The following is an 11,830-nucleotide window of genomic DNA, read 5'->3' on the forward strand; positions in this document are numbered from 1 at the left end:
ACTGCTCTAGTAGTGCTTCAGCGCACTAATAGTGCAATGAAGCGCACTTTAAATCACCGAAAATAGTACACTTTGTACTAAGTACGGTCAGAAAAAGTACACTTAAAGTATATGTTTTTTTCACCTGGGTATGTTTAGTCCCCACATAGTGAACATGTGACATGGTGGGTATGCCCTCTACGTCAAAAATTGCTGTCTGTTCAAAGGTAGTTAGAGATGGACGAGCTGGGATGAGACTGTGTTGTTTAATTAGCCTAAAAACACTGGCATGTTGACAATAGAGATATTTCGTCATTGACCCTGGACTAACGTTACAATGTTGAACCCGGACCCACATTTTCTAATTGACCCTGGACTTGACATTGATCATGTAATATAAAGTATAGTGTGTTCCTAAAGCACATGAAGAGTAATTTGCAATGTATAAAACATCAGTAACATGTCTGAGGTTCAATTGTGCATTGTCTGTGCTGAAACCGTCAAAAATTCTAAAAAATACAAATTTGGGTAACACTTCCAAATAAGGGGCCATAATTAACAGTAAAGTAGCTACAACCTAATACTTAAGTAAGGGTTAATAATCATTACTTAATGCCACATTACACTCCTCCTACTCAAGCGAGTAGGTCGCTTTTCTGCTTTGCTCCTGCCTAACTTCAATTTCTTTACTTTCTTTTCACACTATATCTTGGATTTTATTTGCCATCAGTTATACACAGTTTTTAACAAGTTTAGAGAAGAACAACAGAGGATTTTATTCATACATACATTAGTGTTTTTCACAAGAGAACCTAGAAGTCAAAACAATTGCTGAGCTGAAACAATAACAAAATGCGACAACGACAGTCCAAAAAATGGATACTGCTGGAACAACGGATTTCTGCCCTGGAATCCTTACTGGGTGATCGCCTATCAAAGACTGAAGGAAGTCCTGAAACAGGTGCCGCAAATGCAAAAGCAGACCAACGACCGGCTGATGTGACATTTGTGACGCTGGACGAAACACCTGGCAAAAGCTTCGCAAAGCAAAATGTGAGTAGGCCTACTCACCATTGGGAAAGCAAAGGGGCTCGACCCAAAAACAGAGATAAAATACTAACTTCAACACCAGTGCGGTCTGCTGCTGCCAGACCAACTTTTTCAGGGCAGCCCATAAAACTTCAAAATCGATTTGAGTGCCTTGAACAAGTGGAACCAGTTGCTCCCAGAATAAAAACTGAACGTACACCGCATTGGAATAACAAGAACAAAGTTAGACGGCAGCTGCCTGCCTCTCCTACAACACTTGTTGTTGGTGATCTGAGTGTGAAAAATATCGGAAATGGAACTTTTAAAGTGTCCTGTCTGCCCCATGCATCCGTACGTGAGACCAAGGATAGTATCCCACAATTGGTGTCTGATCACAGATCTATTGATCGCCTTGTTGTTCACTGTGGGGCAGCGGATCTGTTCAAAGAGCAAATAATTGTCCGAAAGGATTTTAATGACTTATTTTCAACTCTAAAAGATCTGAAAATTCCATCCTTTATCAGCGGGCCAATACCAGCACCCTGCTATCGCGATTTTGCGTTCTCCAGATTAAATTCTTTAAACACATGGCTGTCAAGGACATGCAGATCCAACGGTATCAGCTTTGTTGACAATTTCGACCGTTTCTGGAAACGCTCTGTACTATTCAAAAAAAACAGTGCAGAACTGAGTTGGACCGGCGCCAAAGTGTTGACAGACCAGTTTGTTTACAGCATTGAGACCTTGGGCGCTGATAAGCGACCTGTATCTGTATCCACTCAGACACATGGGCATTTCAACAAGCCCTCTGTCCCTGCCAGTGTGCAAACTGAGCCACAGACTGGCGAAAGCACACACACAGATGACGTAGCTGCTCATGTGGAAAGAAACGACATGACTGACCCACCAACACACAGAACTCGCCACAAACTGAACCAGCTTTCGGAACAGCTGGAAGACCTGTCACAGAAACTGGCAGCAAACCGCTCGCCGGAGATCAAGTGTTCACCTCCTTGTCGGACTGGCAAAGTGCCATCGGCATCACCAATTCCACCTCCCAGGTCTGCCAAAAAGCGACTGTCAACACAGGAAATAGGAAATGTGGTTTCCTCAAAACCAAACTCACCCCCCAGATGTGGCGAAACGCAGCCACCAGCATCAAGCCCTGGCAACGGCGGCAAAATGCAATCACCAATGGAATCACAACCTTCCCGGAACGACGAAACATCATCTCCATCTCCCAGACTGAGATTTCCAGCAACTATGGCGAGACTACTCCCCTTTGCCAGATCTACCTTTTCTACCCCCAGACATTCCTACCAAGCCTCCTATGCGGATATTTCTCAAGGTCAACCTCATTATACCCCAAAATCTGAAAGAATACTTCCATCCACGACTGCACCCAAAAAAGGCAGAGCCCCACCACCACCTGTCTGTGCTCTGGAGTACAATAGTATCAGTGATGATGACCTTGTTGAAAGCACAGTCTGATATCAACTGGGTCCCTACCCACATAGTAACAGCGGTTTTGAAAATAAGCAGATAAGGGGACCCGTGGACAATCTTATTCCAGTTCTAACAACCAAGCAAAGCCTCTTCAGGACACGTAGGCCTATACATTACCCCAAGAAGGCAAACATGGAATTACTCAGTGCTGTCCCAAAAAAACTCACTCAAAATACCACAGTGGAAATGCCTCCAATGCTCAATGTTAAATTAGCTTTACAGAATGCCAGGTCTCTAAGGAACAAGCCTTTTATTGTCAATGAGTTTATCTGTACCCACAACCTTGATTTTTTATTTTTAACTGAAACATGGCTGGAAAAATCCACTAGTTCTATCACACTTATAGAAGCAACCCCGCCTCACTTTCATTTCATTAGTACAGAAAGGCAGAATAAACAGGGAGGGGGGATAGCAATTATTTTCAAGGCACTGTTTCAATGTCAAAAGACAGCACTAGGTGAATTTTCATCTTTTGAATACTTAGCTGCAGTTCTAAAATGTTCTTCCGACATACTGTTATTAACTATCTACAGACCTCCAAGACTTTCTGCACCACTCTTCTTAGAGGAATTTGGTGAGCTGTTGTCGAATGTTTGTGTGGACTATGATAGCCTTTTTATAACAGGCGACTTCAATTTCCACGTAAACGACTTAGAGAATGTCTATGCTAAGGAATTTTTAAGTCTTATTGACATTTTTAGCCTTACACAGCATGTAACAGGACCAACACACAACCAAGGTCACACTCTAGACCTAATAATAACAAAAGGCCTCAATGCTTGTGCTAGTGTCAAAGACTATGGCTTTTCTGACCATTACTGCATTTTTTCTGATGTTTCTATGTACCCTCATGTTCAAAGGGAATCTGTTACAGTCAAAAAACGTATAATAAACTGTGAGACAGCCTCACTCTTTCAGCAAGCACTTTCAGAGATCCAAAGTCAAACTTCAGAGAATGCAGATGATCTCATGGTTAATTTTAATGCAAGGATGACCCATATTATGGATGTTATTGCCCCAGAAAAATCAAAACAGTGGGACATAAAAAAGCCCCTTGGAGAATGAATCCCACAGTTATATTGCTAAAGCAAGAATGCAGGAGGGCTGAAAGACAGTGGCGTAAATCCAAACTTGAAGTCCACTACCAAATCTATAAACACACACTCTCGAAATACAACCAAGAAATTTCTAAAGCTAGACAATCTTTTTTCTCTGACATAATTAACAGAAATATTAATAATGCACGCGTCCTGTTTGGCACTGTGGAAAAGCTAGCAAGGCCCCCAAATCAAATGCCCTCTGAGTTCCTCTCAGTCAGCAAATGCAATGAGTTTGCATCCTTTTTCAAAGGTAAGATTGAAAAAATACGTACAAACATACTCACACATGTGCAACCGACCCAAGATTCGGACCAACTTGTTACGGTGAAGTTAAATCCTAACCTCATGAGAAATTTTAATTTAGTTGATGTGGACATTCTTAATAGAACGGTACAAAGTCTTAGCTCCTCTACATCTGACTTAGATATTCTACCAACAGCCTTCTTCAAATCCATCTTACACCTAATATCACCAGACGTACTTCAGATCATCAACACCTCACTACAAACAGGCATATTCCCAGGCTGTCTGAAAGAAGCAGTTGTGAAACCCTTACTGAAAAAGAACAACCTGGATGCACTGGTACTAAACAACTATAGGCCCATATCCAATCTACCATTTATGGGTAAAATAATAGAGAAAATTGTTTTTAACCAATTAACTGCCTTTTTAATGTCTAATAGCTATTTTGATAAGTTTCAATCTGGTTTCCGTGCCTACCACAGCACTGAAACAGCTCTTATCAAAGTTATGAATGACATAAGATTGAATTCTGATGCTGGCAAATCATCCGTCTTGGTACTTCTTGATTTGAGTGCTGCTTTCGATACAGTTAATCATTCTATACTACTACATAGACTGGAACACTGGGTTGGTTTTACGGGCATAGTGATCGACTGGTTAAAATCGTACTTACAACAAAGAAGTTTTTTTGTCGCCATTGGAAGACATACTTCATCACCAATGTCTCTGGATTGTGGGGTCCCCCAGGGCTCCATTCTGGGACCACTACTGTTCAATCTGTATATGTTGCCACTGGGACACATTATCGAGAATAACTCCATAAATTACCATAGCTATGCGGATGATACCCAGCTCTACTTATCTATGTCCCCCAATGACTACACCCCCCTTGAATCACTCTATCATTGCATGGACCAAATTAACAAATGGATGTCTCACAATTTCCTCCAGCTGAACACAGAAAAAACTGAAGTAATTATATTTGGGAAAAGAGAGGAGAGACAAAAGATTGCTACTATCCTTGAAACGAAGGGACTGAAACCAAGGGAAACAGTTAAAAATCTTGGGGTCCTCATTGACAGTGACCTAAATTTCAACAGTCACATGAAAGCTATTACTAAGTCTGCATTCTATCACATAAAAACGTCTCTAAATGTAGGGGCCTGATGTCTAAACATGATCTGGAGAAGCTAATACATGCCTTCATTTCTAGTAAAGTCGATTACTGTAACAGTCTGTTTACTGGCCTCCCAAATAAGACCATTAAACAGCTTCAACTGGTACAAAATGCAGCTGCAAGGGTTCTTACAAAGACAAGGAAGTTTGACCACATTACTCCAATTTTAAGATCGCTGCATTGGCTCCCAGTAAGCTACAGAATTGATTTTAAGGCAATGCTACTTGTATTTAAATCATTAAATGGAATGGGACCCACATATCTACTGGATATGTTTCAGCTGTATGCACCGGCCAGGTCACTAAGGTCAACGGAGAAGAATTTGCTGGTGATTCCAAAAGTCAAAACAAAATGTGGAGAGGCAGCCTTTAGCTTCTATGCTTCAAAGCTTTGGAACCAGCTTCCAGATGACGTAAAAAATGCACCCACTATTGATAGCTTTAAATCTAGACTCAAGACAAAGCTGTTCTCAGATGCTTTCTTAAATTATTGAATGAAAAGACGGTAAAATAAGAGAAGTAAATTAGTAAAATAAGAATTGTTTTTCAAGGTTTTATGTTTATTTATGTTTTATTTTATTATTATTTTTACCTTATGTTTTATCTTAATGTTTTTAAATGTTTTTTTTTTTGACTCTAATTCATTTCCCTGCTTTCCTTTCATTTACATTTGTTAACTTTGTGAAGCACATTGAGTTGCACCTGTGTATGAAATGCGCTATATAAATAAACTTGCCTTGCCTTGCCTTGCCTAGACACATATTAATTGTTATTATTATATGGTTGTGACGTCATCTGTCGAATGCTCCATTCATTTCAACGGGGCTCCCCAACGTTCGGACGTCTGTTATTTTTCGATAACGGACGGGTTGGTCTATAACAGACCGCTGTCAATGGCAACAAGACTTTTCACTGCTAAAGCGACTTTTCATCAAGACTCGATCAGCTGCTGTGATAGACAGCACCCGTTGTCCTGGCTACCGCTGTCAATGGCAACAAGACGTTCACTGCTAAAGCCACTGGCTTGTATACAAGTCAGTGGCTAAAGCGAATGTTTCATATCACTCCGCAGGGGGTCCGGTCTTTTGTCACTCTAATCAGCTGCTGTGTACCTGTTGTCCTGGCTAGCCTACCTAGCTGTTGCCTAGCGGTGTTCCACAACGGCACTGTTTTGTTTTGCGCAGCAACAATCTTAACATTAAATAGGTCTAAAGAAATGACCCCGCATGTGTGAATCATTTAAGTATATCCATATAATAAGCGGGTTAACTTTCGGCGAGTCGGTCGCTTTGTGGAATAGCAGCACTTCAGAGAGAACAAGACCCCTCCGCGTCGGGGTCTAAAGATTCTCTCTGTCGTGCTGCTATTCCACGGTAGCGACCTTCTCGCCGAACGTTAACCCTTACTTAATGCATTAGTAAGCAGTTACTTAACTATTAGATAACTATTACCTTGTGTTACAAGTTAATAGCATATTATTATTTAACTAATAGATAAGTAAGGGCACAGTTAATAGTTAAGTAGCTATCAGGTCATACTTAACTAAGGACCAAAATTAACACTTACTTAATACAAAAGCAACGCATAACTAATGGTTATATAATACATAAATATTGGGTTTTGGGACCCTTATATTAGAGTTGGCTGAGGATAACTAATGGTTAATTAATAGATAGATATTGGTGTTTGGGACCCTTATATTAGAGTTGGTTGCGGATAACTAATGGTTAATTAATCGATAGATATTGGTGTTTGGGACCCTTATAATAGAGTTGGCTGAGCATACCTAATAGTTAAGTAATTAATCTACTGTGACATCTAGTTTTCACTCGTTCAAATCACTGTAATAGTGGCAACAGGAGACATTATATAGCAAGGATTGAACGTACACTTTTCAATGATGGTGGGATGATGAGATGTAATTTTTTCATGTACCACTTATTAAATTTAATGGTAAAAACCCTACAATAAATGCAGAACATTATGAAGAGTAATAGTTTTGAAGCGAAACTAAACCATTCCTTTGTGATAATTAGGTTAATGTTTGAGAATATTAGCTCCAAGAAGAGCAGTGCATGATGGGTACGCAATCTATAGACAACAATAATTCGGTATTATTTAATCATTAGATATGCCTTGCTTTTGTATTAAGTAAGTGTTAATTAAGGTTCTTAGTTAAGTATGACCTAATTGCTACTTAACTATTAACTGCACCCTTATTTATCTATTAGTTAAATAATTATATGCGATGAACTTGTGACACATGGTAATAGTTATCTAATAGTTAAGTAACTGCTTACTAATGTTTAACATGTGAATTAATAACAATTTATATGTGTCTAATGTGGCATTAAGTAGTGATTATTAACTGTTACTAAAGTATTATGTTATAGCTAATTTGCTGTTAATTATGTTAATTAAAATTATATATATGGCCCCTTACCATGTGTCTCAAGTTAGCATATAATTATTTAACTAATAGATAAGTAAGGGTGCAGTTAATAGTTAAGTAGCTATTAGGTCATACTTAACCAAGGACCTTAATTAACACTTACTTAATACAAAAGTAAGGCATATCTAACGATTAAATAATACCGAATTATTGTTGTCTATAGATTGCGTACCCATCATGCACTACTCTTCTTGGAGCTAATATTCTCAAACATTAACCTAATTATCACAAAGGAATGGTTTAGTTTCGCTTCAAAAATATTACTCTTCATAATGTTCTGCATTTCTGCCCTACAAAGCAAAAAGGCAGTAACTGCGCAGAGCTCAAAACTGAGTCAGTTGACTTTAAAATGATACTGCAATCTAGTATGTGTTTTTTGAGAGATTATTGACATGTGACAGTTTTGTTACTTTATATTACCACCTTTTTTGCAAATAAATAATTTCATTTCACTTTAGACTTTAATATAGATGACATTAAAGTCATTGAACTAATTTTAAACAGCAATGCAGTTACTGCCTTTTTTCTTTGTAGGGCAGATTTATTGTAGGGTTTTTACCGTTAAAACTAATAAGTGGTACATGAAAAAATTACATCACATCACCCCACCATCATTGAGAAGTGTACGTCCAATCCTTGCTATATAATGGCTCCTGTTGCCACTATTACAGTGATTTGAACGAGTGAAAACTAGATGTCACAGTAGATTAATTACTTGACTATTAGGTATGCTCAGCCAACTCTATTATAAGGGTCCCAAACACCAATATCTATCGATTAATTAACCATTAGTTATCCGCAGCCAACTCTAATATAAGGGTCCCAAATATCAATATCTATCTATTAATTAACCATTAGTTATCCGCAGCCAACTCTAATATAAGGGTCCCAAAACCCAATATTTATGTATTAATTAACCATTAGTTATGCCTTGCTTTTGTATTAAGTAAGTGTTAATTTTGGTCCTTAGTTAAGTATGACCTGATAGCTACTTAACTATTAACTGTGCCCTTACTTATCTAATAGTTAAATAATAATATGCTATTAACTTGTAACACAAGGTAATAGTTATCTAATAGTTAAGTAACTGCTTACTAATGTTCAACATATGCATTAATAACAATTAATATGTGTCTAATGTGGCATTAAATAATGATTATTAACCCTTACTTAAGTATTAGGTTGTAGCTGCTTTACTGTTAATTATGGCCCCTTATTTGGAAGTGTTACCCAAATTTGCTTTAAAGAAAATTATAATTGTCTGGACTACTATGTATTAGGTATTATCAGAGAGGAAATTTGGTCAGCTTTCATGTTGCACCTGTCACAATGCTCTATGGCTAATGGTAGTGAAGTTATGATAAGCAAAAGGGGGAAAATGTTATTTAAAAAAATAAAAAAAAAATGGCTCATTAGGCAGGCATTTCCATGCACAAAATCAAAATAAATGTATACCATTCCACATTTGTCATTCAACACTGGTTATTCCACACATTAGACAATAGAAATCACAGCAATTTGCTTCAAAATAACAAAAAAAGGTTATTTTTGAACAAGTCTCATATGGATGTGTCTGTTCTCTCTGCTTAAATGCCCTTCACATTACCTTCTGCCGTGGCTTTGCCATGTGGCGGCATGGGTGGTAAAATGTGTGTGTGTGTTTGTGTGTGTGTGTGTGTGTGTGCGTGCGTGTGTGTGCGTGTGCGTGTGTGTGTGTGTGTGTGTGTATGTGTGCCTGCATGCACGTGTGTGCGTGTGTGTGTGCCTGCATGCACGTGTGTGCGTGTGTTGCCTGTGGGTGTGCGTGTGTTGTGTGCATGTGTTGCCTGTGAGAGAGAGAGAGAACCGTCTGTAAGCAACAGAGAAACTAGAACTCTACATCAACGCCATCGGATTCCCAAATCCATTTGGATCTGTCAGCGTCTGATGGCGTGAATGTAGAGCACTTATCAACGATGGCAGAGCACACAATGCTGCCAATGAAGTGTGTGTGTGTGTGTCTGTCTGTGTGTGTGTGTGTGTGTGTGTGTGTGTGTGTGTGTGTGTGTGCGCCTGCATGCACATGTGTGCGTGTGTTCTGTGTGTGTGTGTCTGTGTTGTGTGCATGTGTTGTGTGCATGCGTGTGTGCTTGGGTGCACATCTGTGTGTGCATGTGCGTGTGTGAACGTGTACGTGTGTGTGTGCGTGTGTCTGAATGGCTTGTGAGCTTTCTTACCTGCTTTGCCAGCTACCTCCCAATCTCACTGTCAATATCTAATCAGAAACGTAGGATGCCGGAGCCAAACACACACACACACACACAAACAGACACATACTCACGCATTGTGTCAACCTGTCAGTAGCTGTATTCGAGTACTCTGAAATGAAATCTCGTCGATCGGCGCTTACCTACCCCATGTGAGTGAGAACTCTCAGTCATCGAAAGAACTTCCATCTGCAGCACACAAGTCAAGTCGAACACAAAACCTCATGAGACGATGAGCTTGCACCAGTTTTATTTACCATACGTAGCATATGGCATGGCTGCCATGTGTGGTGTGTGTTTGTTAGGGTGGGGGGGTGTGCAGGTTGGATGGTGGGACAACACATATACCCAGACTTCAGTGAACATTGGAGTGTGTGTGTGTGTGTGTTTTGTGTGTTTGTGTCTGTCTGTGTCTGAGTGTGTATGCATAGGTCTACCATATAATACGTACACGTGTGTGAACACGGGTGTAAGGCTGTGTGTCGTGTGTGTGTGTGTGTGTGTGTGTGTGTGTGTGCATTTGTCAGTGTCATGATGAGTGGGTTGGGGTGTGTGTGTGTGTGTGTGTGTGTGTGTGCACAACCTGATCTCCTCGGAATCCGTGTCCTTGTGTGCGTGCACGCGCGCGTGTGTGTGCGTGTGTGCATTTGTGATTGTCATGATGAGTGTGTATTTGAGGCACATGTTGAGAGTGTGAGAGTGTGAGTGTGGCTGTTAGTGTGTGACAGACAGACTTGGTGCTGTGTGTAGTCCTTGTGTACTTGTGAAAGTGTGAATGAGAGTATGATGAATGTTGTGTCATGGCAGTTATGATACTTTGTGTGTGTGTGTCTGTGTGGGAGAGGATCACCGAAGCCTGTCAGCCGAGGCCAGATGATCATTACCGCCGCGCGTCCACGCACACACACAAGCACACACACACACACACACACACACACACACACACACACACACACACACACAGATAAAGTGTCTCAATCCACCTTGGCCTAAATGAATATGTTTATGTCCCTATGTTCTGCATGTCATGGACAGTGTGTAATGTTTGGACATCTATCTCCCAGGGTGTGTGTGTGTGTGTGTGTGTGTGTGTGTGTGTGTGTGTGTGTGTGTGTGTGTGTGTGTGTGTGTGTGTGTGTGTGTGTGTGTGTGAAAACTCCCTTTCGCTTGATTCATAGTTTGTAGGGGGAAAAAGCTCAATAAAACGCTATAGCCAGGAAGAAACCTCAGGCAGTGACCAGCGCCCACCTAGGGGAGCCCCCTGCCAGGCATGGTTGTGAACAGTAAGGGGTCTTACACACCAAGGCGGTAAAGCGTCGCGGAACGGCCGCGTTTTTTACTGGCGTCGGTGAAAATACATTGAAACCTATCTGTCCTTACACACCAACCAGCGGTAGTCGGGCGTCAGCGGCTCGGGAGCCGGCTCCGCGCCGCGCTGCATTTGGAAAATAGAACTCCAGCGTATTTTTCACGCCGGCAACCGGCGGTGTCTCATTCAAATGAATGGCAAAGTAGCACGCTAGCTTTAGCTGTGGGGAGGGTTTTGAACAGGACTGGCCACGCACGCCGACGCTGTCAGTGTGCAAGGCAGAGAAAAGCACGCCGGCCAAAACTAAGCAGAAAGACCGCGTCCGTCCTGCGACCGTTCCGTTCCGCCTTGGTATGTTTTGGCCTTAAGGACGCTGCGGCAGCTGGGACACTTTGATGCCTTGGCAACTAGGAGTTGGCAAGGATGAAAAGGTGGGTCTGCAGCTGCTTCTTGAAAGAGTCGACGGACCTGGCTGATCAGATCTCGATTGGGAGGGCGTTCCAGCTCTTGGGCGCATAGCAAACGAACACGACGTCACCAATCTTCTTTTGCAGGGGGGTGGGAGTCCTTAGCAGCTTGGCATCAGTGGACCTGAGAGCTCGAGCAGGGGCATAAAAAGAGAGCATGTCAGAAATCATAACTAGGGGCAATTCCATTTACAGTTTTTTTCAATTGCTAACAAGCGCTTTCCGATACTTTGGATACTTTTTCTAAACTCTTAACACAGACTACCACCTACCAAGCACAATTGGCCAAACAATTGATTTTCTTCTCAAAAGCACACACTGTT

This window comes from Engraulis encrasicolus, chromosome 23, assembly GCF_034702125.1.
Source record: "Engraulis encrasicolus isolate BLACKSEA-1 chromosome 23, IST_EnEncr_1.0, whole genome shotgun sequence".
NCBI lineage: Eukaryota > Metazoa > Chordata > Actinopteri > Clupeiformes > Engraulidae > Engraulis > Engraulis encrasicolus.